The sequence below is a fragment of the Cyprinodon variegatus genome, unplaced genomic scaffold (genome assembly GCF_000732505.1).
Source record: "Cyprinodon variegatus isolate N-32 unplaced genomic scaffold, C_variegatus-1.0 Scaffold1509, whole genome shotgun sequence".
NCBI classification, from domain to species: Eukaryota; Metazoa; Chordata; class Actinopteri; order Cyprinodontiformes; family Cyprinodontidae; genus Cyprinodon; species Cyprinodon variegatus.
In genome coordinates this window covers 49,755-62,371 of record NW_015151962.1, presented here as the reverse complement: position 1 = coordinate 62,371, position 12,617 = coordinate 49,755, and positions in this window count along the sequence as shown.

Here is a 12,617-nt window from a genome sequence, read left to right as displayed (position 1 = left end):
AGAGAGCACAACCAGTTAGTCACAGTCAGAGAAACAGGACTACACTGAAAAACAGGCCCACCTAAAATGGACAAATGAGGACATTAGGGCCAAATCATTCACACTGATCCAAATTTTAATAAAGACCGAAGGTCAGACATTTAGAGCCTTTAAAGGCAGGGGCGGAGCCAGGGGCTGGACATGGCCACTCCTAGCCAATCTTTGGTCTTGGTCTTCCAAGATGTTTGTTTTCATCATGTGGAGATTGTTCATGACCTCCTGGACAAGCAATTCTCCTCTCAAATAGAGTACTAGCTGGGATTTTCTTAACTGCATATTCCAGCTAATTTCACAATTTACGTGTTAATATATTAAAAACAAACTGAAAAGAATACAGTAATCAATCAATTATTTACATCAATATAAAACCATTAAAGATAACAAATGAAGAAGGAATGACTTTTAGGAACCAGTTTTTGTAAACTATGGACAACAGGGGAGAGTTATGTGTCTCTCCTGTCATCTAGGAGTCTTTTATGTATTAAAGATAAAAAAAAAAACAACTGCTTAACACATTTATGTGGACTAATTGAAACGGAACAGATGTAAAAATATGGTAATATGCAGCATCTTTGTTTTTTACTAGAGCTAATGTTTCTATCCATTACATTAATTCAGCCCTTTTTTACTATATAATATGTGCATTATTTAATAAAGCACACTTCTTTATATTTGGATTCTTTTACAAAAATATTTCAGTGGTTCTAAGCAGTTTTTAAAGTGTTGCTACAGTCCTGCATGCTACCTATGAGCCTTAATACTGCTGCATAAACAGAGGACTCAATGTGTGCTGTTGAGTTTAACCTAATAACCTTAATATTTTTTTATTTTTGTCCATGATTTTATCTGTAATAGTGCGATAACATGTCAAAACAACTGAACTTTTAACAAAATGATTTATAAAGCCTATGTGAAATATGTGCTAATAAGTTGCTTCTTTACTCAGTGAATGTGTCCAAAGCATGCAGAAGTTACATTCCGTCCTCCATGCTGACCACAATTTGGTGCTGCACATGCTGCTCTAGCAGGAAACAGATCCTCGCTCACTGTGGAGGGCCTTGCACTGATTCTTAATTGGTTTCATACTTAATAAGGCAAAGAGTGAGAAGCGGGTAGGGCGAGGGAGTAGCCACTGATTGGTAAAGGCCCTTAGTTATAGTTCCGGATTACCATGAATTAGGGTTGTCAAAAGTATCGATACTCAAAAAAGTATTGATACTGAAACATTGTATCCGGATACAATACTCATTTTCAAAAGTATCGATACAGTGCTACCACCAGTGGCACCTAAGCAGTCATTCATCGAAAGTGCAGAATAGAGGAAAATGCACTTTCAGAACACTGTGTGATTGAATAATTTTGTGCACTTTTCAGTTTCAGACTTTTTTTTGTAACAGGTGCAGCTGCTGAGAATGATTTTTGTTTCTTAACCGGTTTGGCTAGTGTCATTGCTATCTGTGCAAAGCATAGCTAAGGAAGGAACACTTAATTTTAATTTTGTAAGGTTTTTACCAAGCTTGCTTAATATTGTGCACAGCATACAACCTCAAAATATTCTTCTTATTGTTTATTGTATTTATTTATTGTATTTTTCTTATTAATTGAAATTTCTGTTGAATTTTGGAGTCTTTGTTTTTATCCTTGTGGTATCAAAAATGGTATCGAGTATCGAATATTTTCCTTAGTATCTGTATCGAGTTGAAAAGTTTAGTATGGTGACAACCCTACCATGAATGAGCGCTGTGTTTGCATGACAGTACCAGTTTCATAGAACCTGTTCTTTCTGGTAAATAATTGAAGGCTCAGCCCATCAATAGTCACATCAAGGTTTAAATATTTCAGCCTCCAAAGACAGGCACCTGGTTAACTCTTTCATCAAGATAAGGTCCAGTCTGTAAACTGGTGTCTGAGCTGCTTGCCTCATGTTGGGATCCCTCCAGTCAGGATCCTCCATGTTTCCTCAGTCAGGGAATGAGCTGGAACAGCATCTCCATTGACTGTTGACAGCAGGGCTGCCATGTTGTAATAACACCATCTTTGCCAGGCATTTGTCTGATTTTGCTCACAAAACCTTTTACGAATGCGCAGCACTTCTTCAGGCTGTTAGGTTGCTTCAAAGAACATAAGAATCACTGAGCAGATCTATGCCGTTTGTTCACAGATGGACAGGGGAGCTGCATACCGTGGGAGAACCAAGTCGACTGCCCTGTGTGAGAGACGGCGGACGGCATTTAGTCCTGCTGTCCCCTGGAGACAAGGTAGGACAGCAGCTCATGGATGTAGAGCTTCAGCTGTTCAGGCAGTTAAAGCGCTCATAAAAAGGCAACCCCAACCCAGCCGAGGCTACAAGTCAACAGACTGCATTCAGGCAGCTGGAGTTACAGCTTCCTGTCCTGAATTGATCTGTTATAAATAGAAAACTCATAACCATTAACTCCATAATTAGACCCTGCGCTTTTCCCTAAACTGTGCATCAAACTGACAGCCATTCTTTTAAAATAGACAGAGTAAAACTGACTCCAGAACAAAAATAAAGCAGCGTAAAACTGCAAGCCTTTTATTTTATTATTGGTTGCTTCTACTTTAAATGTTTTTTTAAGCCTTTAGGTTTGTTATGAACAAGATGAAACAAAGTGAAGTGAGGTGAAAAATAATGTCTATATGGGACTTGTTTAGGAGATATGAGAAAACAATGCTATAGAAAGCTTTGGGTTTCCCAGCCCAGCCTAGGGTTTTCCTTTTAGTTCAGTTCCAGGGAGATATTATATGAAGGCCTTCAGATTCTTCCTCAAAATAAACTTATCTTATCTGTCTGTCATTGTCATCCATAAAATAGCAAAAGCCATTTCCTCTATGTGCTCCTCCTTGCTTGAGATTTGCTTGTTATACTCTGCAAGCAAATCAAAGCATTGTGTTTGTTTCCCTTGTGGTGCATTTACTGCTGCAGGAACTTTGAGCACCGGACAGAGGACAGCTAAACTATGAATTGCTTCTCAGCCAAAACCAATCCAAACGTGGGTAAAACAGGTTTTCCCTTATTAGGCTGTTGTGCAAAGTGACAGTTTAACCAGCAAATGTTAGGCAAGTTTATTTTACAGTGTTGCTTAACGTGATCCAATTGTCATCTGGATTGAGATTTACTGGAACATAAAAAGCATACATTTGGTTCAGAGGGAAAAAAACGACTTTTGTCTTTAAACATTCAAAGCATGTTGAGGAACGTCATCTTTAACTTTGCATCCATTCATGTAAGTACCAGCAAGAATAGTTGCTTTGTTCTAGTGTGGATTTTAACACTGAATTTTACTCCACAGAGTGAATATCTGGGAATAAAACAGAAGGAATAAATGCTGGTTAAAATTTAGTGTTTCTGTCAGTAGTTCAAGCTGGATTATTCATTGGTAAATATTGCTGAGTTTAGAGTTTACCTCTATATATCTCTCTGCTGGGGCTATTTTGTTGCCTTTTTTCCTTTAGTTTGCATAATTTCTCCCTGTAACCCTTTCTCTATGCTGTCTAAAAGGCCAAAATAAAATTACAAGTGAGAACGAGCTCATACTGGAGCTGTTGTTCAACACTGTAAACTCTGCTCAGTTTCAGCCTTTCATTCCTCTAACTGCTGCTTCCCACAGATGGATGAGATTCCTGAAGCTTGAGTAGTAACTTGGTCCTTCTCAGTCTAATCACCAAGTGCTCCAGGATGTAAGGTCCACACCTGCACCTGTGTCTTTTCTCCCTGTGCTCATAAACACTTGGGGGTGGGGGCAGCGGCCCAGGGCGAAGGAATTCACACTTCTCCTAACAGCTGATGATAAGCTCACACTTGAGAAGAGGGGGCTCAGCTCAGCTCTTTTTTCACCAAAAGTTTCACCACACTATCACCAGTCTGGTCAAGTCTGGTCTTGTGCTTTGAAGCAGTAAATGGTTCCTTAGGGGAATAAAAATAGTGGGGAAGGTTTTTTCTTACAATGGTTGCTTTTTATTCCACTAATGATCTTCCACTCCTTAACCCATGACACTAAAAAAAAAAAAAAAAAAATAACACCTGATATCCTAAGATTTGGAAACATCTTTTTTGTCTGTCTTTAATCATCTAATAATTGTTGGAAGCTTCAGATTGGTTCTTTAAAGTATTTAAAGGAGTTCAGTCATGTACTATAAAAAGACAAAAAAAACAAACAAATAAAACTATTTTGTCTTCATCAAATAATCATTGGTGTTGATAGTGTTTACTTATCCTTTTGAGCTGGATAAGACCAGGTACGTTTAGCAGATTTAAACATTGTTGTTCATCATCTGCTTCAGCTTTTGGTATTTAACTTTAATTCTGAACAATGTATAATATCATACATATTACTTAATGAAGAAAATTTTCTGTCAATCTAAAGGTTTCTGCAGATTTAGCTTTTATTCAGTGAACACCATCATTCTTGTTTGAATCAACTTGGTGTGCAGTGTTTTTTGTAGTTTTTCACATTTGATTTTGGGCTTTTTCTTTTTGCACCGTTGGTTCATGTTTCTGACCCACACTGCTTCAATTCAAATACTGCAAATTATAGCTCCTAGCACTTGTTCCTAGCTCTAGTTCCTAGCTTCTATTCCTAGCTCTAGTTCCTAGCTGCTGTTCCTAGGTCTAGTTCCTTGCTCCTCTTCCTTATTCTAGTACCTAGCTCCTGTGCCTAGCTGTAGTTCCTAGCTCTTCTCCCAGCTGTGGATCCTATCTCTATTTCTAAGTTCTAGTTCCCAGCTGCTGTTGCTTGCCGGGGTTCCTAGCTCCTGTTCCTAGCTCTTGTCTCTAGATCTAGTTGCTAGCCCCTATTCCTAGCTCCTGTTCCAAGCTGTACTTCCTTGCTCTAGTCTGTTCCTAGCTTCTGTACCTACATCCTGCATCCAGCTCCTGTTCCTAGCTCTAGTTCCTAGCTTCAGTTCCTAGCTTCTGTTCCTATATAGCTTCTATTTCTTGAACCTGTTAATAGCTGCAGTTCCTTTGGTTGCTGCCTTCCATTAGTACAAATAAGGGACTTAAAATACCTCATTAGCACCCAAAGCTTATGTGAATTGTATAATGAAGAACTATTTAAATAAATATTAAATATGGTCTGCACTAAATGCTTATAAATCTATATTATGTATTAGTGCTACAAAACAACCTCTGCATTGTCCATAACTTCAGACTTTCAATAAAAATGAAATGCAAAAAAAAATGTTCTGTAAAATGTTAAAAGAAGCTATTATTTTAGAAATATTTGTATGCTTGTATTATCTTTTTACTCATAGCATTATTTATTCTTTAAAAAGTTGCTTATATTGATGGCTATACAGAATATTAAGTAAATTATTATTAATTGAAGATTAGCAATGATTAGAAGAACAATAATATTATGATATTGTAATAATATTATAATATCCATGATAATAATAATCCATCCATACATCTTCTCATGCTTACTGCATCAGATTCACGGCGGTTACCCCCCGCTTGTGGTCTTGTTTCTGAAAAGTATGTGCTAAAGTTCCCTTTACAGCGGTGAGGATGTGCTTGCTATAAGATCACTTATATTTCTTTTTCGTTTCTTCCTTCAAAAAGACTATGAAGGCCACTGCCATATATTCTTTATTTGGATCCACATTTGGTTTGACCATATAGGTCTCAGGAGATGTTCAGGGTATGAGGGCCTGATGTTTGGGATTCTGCATTCCTACAATATAGTTATGTCCTGTTTCATGTCTGCTATAAATGGCCAGCTGTGCATGACAGTAAACACTTGCTTATAGCCGACCATATTTTAGAATCTTCATTGCACTCATCCTTTGCTTCTCCCCACTCATGTGAAGAGGAAGTGGTGGAGTACCGGAAGTAAAAATGGGTTACAGATAGCAGTCTATTGAGGGGAGTCTGTCTCTAGGCAACCATCACAGCAGCTGATGCGAAGCTGAGGAGGTCGGGTTTAGAACCTGCAAGGACAGTTTTGCTGTGATTTATTCTGTGGACTTGTGCTAAAGTTAGTATTAATGTAAGTCTGACATACATTGTAGTGGAAGATTCTCCTTAAAAAAAAAAAAAAAAAAGCAGCCATGTTTCTCTTTAAATCTCTCTCGTCAACTTGTCCGGAAACGAAACTGGTTTATTTTCTGACACAATCTTCAGACATTGGTACACAGCCTTGCCAAATCTCACACCAAAGACACTAGAAATGTCTCCACTTTTAAATGTCCTTTACATCTGCAATGTGTTGGCATCACGATTTGGAGAAATTAGCCCACTTATTACAGCGAGAGATCTTAAACAATCAGAAATCAGAGATTATTTATCACATTCACAGAGGTCAAACGAGCAGTTGCAGCCAGTTTATCATTTTAAGGTTAGTAGTACAATTTGCCAATATAATTTGATAATTTATCTTTCAAAAAAGAAAAAATCAACTCTATATTATCTCATTTCAAGTGGATAATATCTAATATAGCAGGTCATACTATTAACCTGCAGAAATTTAGGGGGAAATATAGTTATCTTAAAAAATGATACCTATTTTAGATCTGTTTTTGCAGTGTGTTTAAAGGCTGTTTTCAGAAGCTACTTATAAGGGGACAAACGGGTATAATCCAGATTAAAATACAAACTAATTTGAATTTTAGAGAAAACTTCTATGTTCCAGGTAAGAAACAGAGTAACTGGAACGCGAGCTGAAGGGGCATTCCTAACCAGGACTCTGTGATTTCCCTCCAACCAGACCTCAGAAAGTTATAGAATATTACACTGTAAGGCCCATTGCTTTGGAGAGGACATGTGAAATGCATAGTTAACCTGCTCACTCAGCAAAGCATTATAAAAATACAAATCCTTTACTCAAAAGGATATCTGTTCAAACAGTGATGACTTTTCTACCAGATCTGAGCTGCACTTTCTAAAACACGCGGCAGTAAACACCAAGCACTGAATCACAGTCTGAAGGGAACAGAAGAAAAGCAAAGGAGAACTCTTCCCTTATCCCACCTGGTTTGCAAAGAGATGAGTGAGCCAGAGTTAAAAGGCTGTAGCAGGAGATAATGGATATGAGCTGACAGGTCATAAACTCAAGCAGCATAATTAGACCCGTTCTCCACTCTGCTGTTATCCAGTTAGAGCCCAGCTTTGATGTTTAATTGTTAAAGCTGAGACAAACGCCCTCTGCGGCCTGACTTTTCCACAGCCAAAAGAACCCGGAGGTGAAAAACTGACGACGTAGAACTTTACCTTGTTAGAAACTGTTCTCTTTTCTCTCTATAGGTCAATACTGGAGTCCCAGACCCAGGTCTGTTGAAAACAGTCAGAAATGATTATAGAGCATTTGTAAGAAAATTCCCAAAGTTGTTGTTGGACGTATTTAAATGAAAACAAATCATATAATTTTCATTTCTCAACTTCCAGGTATGAACTGATATTTAGAGGTAATAAAGACAATTGTTCTTCTTCTGTAGAATGATGTTTATATCACTAATAATAGTGAGGAAAAACTTCCTGCTGGTTTGATGTGGTTTAAACTGGTGAGTCAGGATTACACCTGGGCAGCTTTAGAGAAGGGAGGGACTGTCGGGAATCGCAGACGGACACTTCCTCTACACTGGAAGGAGAAAACAGCTGCTGGAACAGACTCTGCCAATTGACTGCTGAAATTTCTACCTCAGACCAACAAATTACAGCCTTTCATTTAAAGATGAAAACAACTTGCAGTTACAAAATCAGGAAGACACTGATTACATACGTATAGCATTATAACTCTGTTAACTTTTTAAGATGAAACTTTAAAACTGGCTTTTTTTTTTTTTTTTACAATTTTGGATTTTTATGTGGTTTTTACTAATACTTTAATTTGAAACTGATAAAAGTTGGTGAAAAGTCCAGAACATATCTATAAATGTAGCTTTCTTTCCTAATAATTGTTTTTTTTCTATTCTATTTAGTATTTTCTGTATTTCATTTACATTTATTTTAAATCCAAACTACTCGTTAAGATTAAAACAGAAAATTTGCTTAAATTTATTTTACTTTGGATCTTTAATAAACATCGATGCAGAAGAGCAGACACAGAAGCTGTCTTAAAGTGCCTTAAATGAAATAGCTTTTGTTTGACGTTGTGTTGCTATATGTTCACTTCTGAAAAGTCAAACCAGATATTCTAGCTTCTCTTTGAGGGAAACTAAATATTTTGTTTTAAGGATAGAGAAAGCATTTTATTGATGCAACAATGACATTATCTCAATAAGAACCCACAAAATAAATAGTCTAAAAAACATTTATCTAAAATAAATTGATCAAAATAGACATTGGATGTTCATACAGTCAGTATTAAGCATCCTACCATCTACTCTTCAACCATCCTCTCAGACAAGCTATGATGCTCATAGAATAACCTCTAAAGGGAAATGCTCTTCAGACAGTTTGCAGTCTGATTAAGATGTTTTTTTTTATGATGCTGATGAGACAATATTGAGCAGTCTGAGCCAAAACAGAAAACTTCTAATAAAGACAGTCCTGAGCATTAGCGAGCAGTAGAACAGTCCACTCTAGCAAACTAAGTACAGGAGGCCCTCAGGGATGTGTACTCAGTCCTTTCATTTTAGCACTATTTACCATACCCCCGATTTTAAGTCACACCTGAAAATACGTTTTTCATTTAAAACAGGAGTTGTAAAACATATCAGTAGAAGAAATGTGTAACAGTTTGAAATATGGTGGGGTGTTTTTTTTCTTTACTGACAACAAAACCTTTTGCTTTACCCAAAAATATGAAAACCTTAAAAAGCCATCTAACCCCAGTAAGAGTGCTGAGCCACTGTCTCCCATCTACCTTAGATTGGTACAACCTATTGTGAAGTTAAGGGGTTATTGGTAAACTGTTCCTTTCAAAGCATCCATATTTATCCATATTTATCCCCCGTGCTTTCTCAATTCCCTTACCAGACGTGGGAAGTTACTAGTTAGTTACGCAAGGCCTTGAACTCCAGTCGGCGTCGGTGGATGGACGCTCACACTGAGCCTGGTTTTGCTGGAGGTTTCTTCCTGTTAAAAGGGAGTTTTTCCTCTCCACTGTTGCTACAAGCAAGCTGTAGGGTGAGGGATTGCATTTGAGTCAATGAGTCGATGCAATCAACTGGTTTTCCTTAGATAGAAAACCTTGAATCAATTTGACTGTATGAGCTGGTGACTGTAAAGTGCCTTGAGATGACATTTGTTGTGAATTGGCGCTATATAAATAAACTGAATTGAAATTTAATTGAATTGAAATAATTTGAATTGAAATTGAATTGAAGTAACTTCTAGAAAGATATTGAAGTAGTTTTACTTTCCTGTACTTTTTACTTAAGTAATATTCCCCAGAGTTTGACTGATCAGTTGTGTTGGAACTCCTTTATCCTTTCCTGGCATATGTGCATCTCTTCTGTAAAGATTGGTTTGATTAATTCATGTTGAAGAGAAATGATTTGGAAAAGCCTTTCTTCTGCCTGAATTTGTTATTCTGTGATCATGTTATTAACTTGTTTTTGTTTCCTTATTAGTTACTTTAAAAACACACAACTGCCTTTCTGTTTACACAAATTTAAATACTAATTCAGATGTTATGAGCCAGAAATTACTGATAACATCAGTAGCCATTTCCCAAGTAATTTCTATTATGATTATTTCATAGTTATCTTGAGTGCAAATGGTGATGTTCTACAATCCCCTGTCTATGACCTGCAGAGGTACTTGACTTTACCTTCCCAAAGGTCATTGGTCAGACAGTGCTAATTAAACAGTTCACAGTGATGGTGTAAGAGTAATGGTGCCTCAGTGTCAGTGTCACCTGGCTCACATTCTTTGTCTGCTACTAAGCATGTCTCTGCAGATCTGGACGGGGGTCTATTCTTGTCTATTCTTTGCGATTCTGAATAGTCCTTCATCTGTCTTATGCAGCAGTAGCTGCGCCCTTCCCAATATAGTTATCCCAGCTCACACTATTCCATTGCTGCCTTCTATTGCATTGCCAAAACAAAGCCACAGTAAAGTAACACTGTGGATTTATTTTGCGACACCTTTGATACAGTAGCATACGCAATGTAGTCACCAAACAATCAAGTTGGGCTTTTAGGGAGCTTTACAGTTGTGTTTAAAGTTTAAAATACATTTCCTTTAATGATAGACAGAATCAGCTGCCTGTATATATATACCGTATATATATATATATATATTTATATAAAATAAATAAAAGAAGTTGTCAAGCATGTCTGTGTTTATTTGGCTGTTTATGAAGTTGCTTTGAGTTGTCTGGAACATTTGTTTTTTTTTTAGAATTTCTTTGAAGCAAAATTTCAAAATCAGTATTTTGTTCTACTAACTTATAATTAAATTTTTTTTTTTTTTTGTTATTAATTTTGATTACTAAATTTATCTTTTTCTCTAATGGGAGGAGACGTAAACTTTAAAGCACAACTTTAAATAGTATGCACCTTAGTTTCTGCACCTTAATATTTGCACATGACATCATGCAGTTAAATCACCTCAGCAATCTGGATGCTTATTCTAAATATGGCCTACAATTATCTGACCCACCATTGTGTTCCCATCCACCCTGCAGAGAAAGCTAATTCTTTCCTAGAAGGTTAGGCAAACTTTAAATATAGAAAATAAAACTGCACGAGCAAGCTCTGAGCTATAGCAACACCCCCAACCTCACACAACAGCAAAGCAAACAGTGTGCAGGTATTTTATTCTTTCTTGAGGCACACTTAGCCGACTAGCCTACCAAAAGTCAAAATGTTACAACTCGTTAACCTGTTCAGCCCTGAGGGTTTTACAAGCAATTTCCTTCTAAAATACAGAAATAAATCAGGAAAAGCTCTACAATTATCATGTCTAAAAGCAATGGATTATTACCAGATATTTTTCCAGTGGAACCTCTATCACAGCTGCTACTACGTCTAATTTATTTGTGTTTAAACAAAGAACATTTAATCTTTTTAGCCTTGCCTAGTTTCTACAGAATCACCAGTTAAAAATACGTACACTCATTTGAAAACCCAATAGACGCCTCAGATTGTATTTATTAAAATAAATATAACTTTTATTTACATAAAATAAAATAACTGCAGAAAATCTAGCACTGAACCAGTTGAGTCATGACTGATACCCAGTGGTTTTACTGGTCATTGTTTCAGGTGGAGCAATCTTTTTGGAACAATGCCTAAACTAATGTGCTTTTAGCCTCCTAAGCATGATTCTGTTAAAATAAAATAGTTCATTTCTGTTGCTGGACTCTTGACTCTGACAGAATGTTTGTTCAGGAAATTTACTCTACAGATTTGTCAGGTTGTGTGGAGGTTTTTAAGATGACCCAAATGCAAAGACAGAAGCTGAGGTGGTTTCTTGCAGATTTAATAACAAATGGTGGAAACAGAAGCTTAAATCTAGAAATAACGAACACAGGGGAACACATGGGTCCAAGAGGGAATGAATGAATAGAGAATCCAACACTGAGTAGCTGCAGAGGAGGAGATAAATGCCAGACATAACAAAGAATCGATTAATCAACTGATTGGGAGCAGGTGTGGATGGAAGGATCTAGAAGGGAGCCAAGGGAAAGGAAACTGACTCAAGAGGGCAACAGAGAGTAAACAAGAAAATTATAACAACTCAAATGCAACCAGAAAAAAACTTTACAAATAGACATAAAATGGAAATGAAACCAATGACCTAGAAAACAGGGAAATACATGAATGAAAGTGTAACTGAAAACTCAAAAAGAAAACGTATCCAGAACCAAAAATTGCAGAATCATAACAAGTTCATTAAATGTGTTCAGAAGGCTTTGTGAAACACAGAGCTCATTAATGGGACGACTACTTTCATAACCTAATGTTTGCATTACAATTTCAACAACCTGAAGTAATAAAAAAGACCTGCAATAAGTTATTGGTAACTTATGACTCTTTAGTGGCCAAGGATACCACCCATGTAATAGGAACATTTCTGTGTCCTGTGTATTTTTCCTTGAAGGGTCCACCATGTTTGATGGAGCCTTATATTCCATGTTCTGTCTATAAAGTTCAGTACACACCTTTTTGTGAACTGTATTAGCCACTCTTTTCAGAAGCATTAAAGCCTCCTCCTTCAAGGATTTTGGAAATAAAAAGGACCATGTAGGCCTTTTTTTAACAGAGCCCTGTGCTGGATCCAGAGGGTTTAAACAAACAGAGTAATTGTTGTTTAAGTAGAGGCCAAATGGAATAACTTCAGCTCACTCTGAGACCGATAGTTAATCTTCAAACAGTTTTTAAAGCTGATTATTTTATACCTGGCAGAGTGACGGTATAGGTGATGAGAGTATTTCTTTCTTCAGGGCCTGAAGGTGTGTGATGGGGTGGAGAAGATTCTAAAGATAGGCTGTCGGCAAATTGCAGAGCAAGGCAGGACGTTTGCAGCTTAAGAGGACAACTTTAATGTTGACTGTCTGGAGGATCAGATGCAAATTTGCAGCACAGCTTGATCCGATGGCATGAACTGACTCTCAGCTGTCGTAGGGACATCTTTCTTCCTGGTTGTCCTCTCTGGATAGATTAAA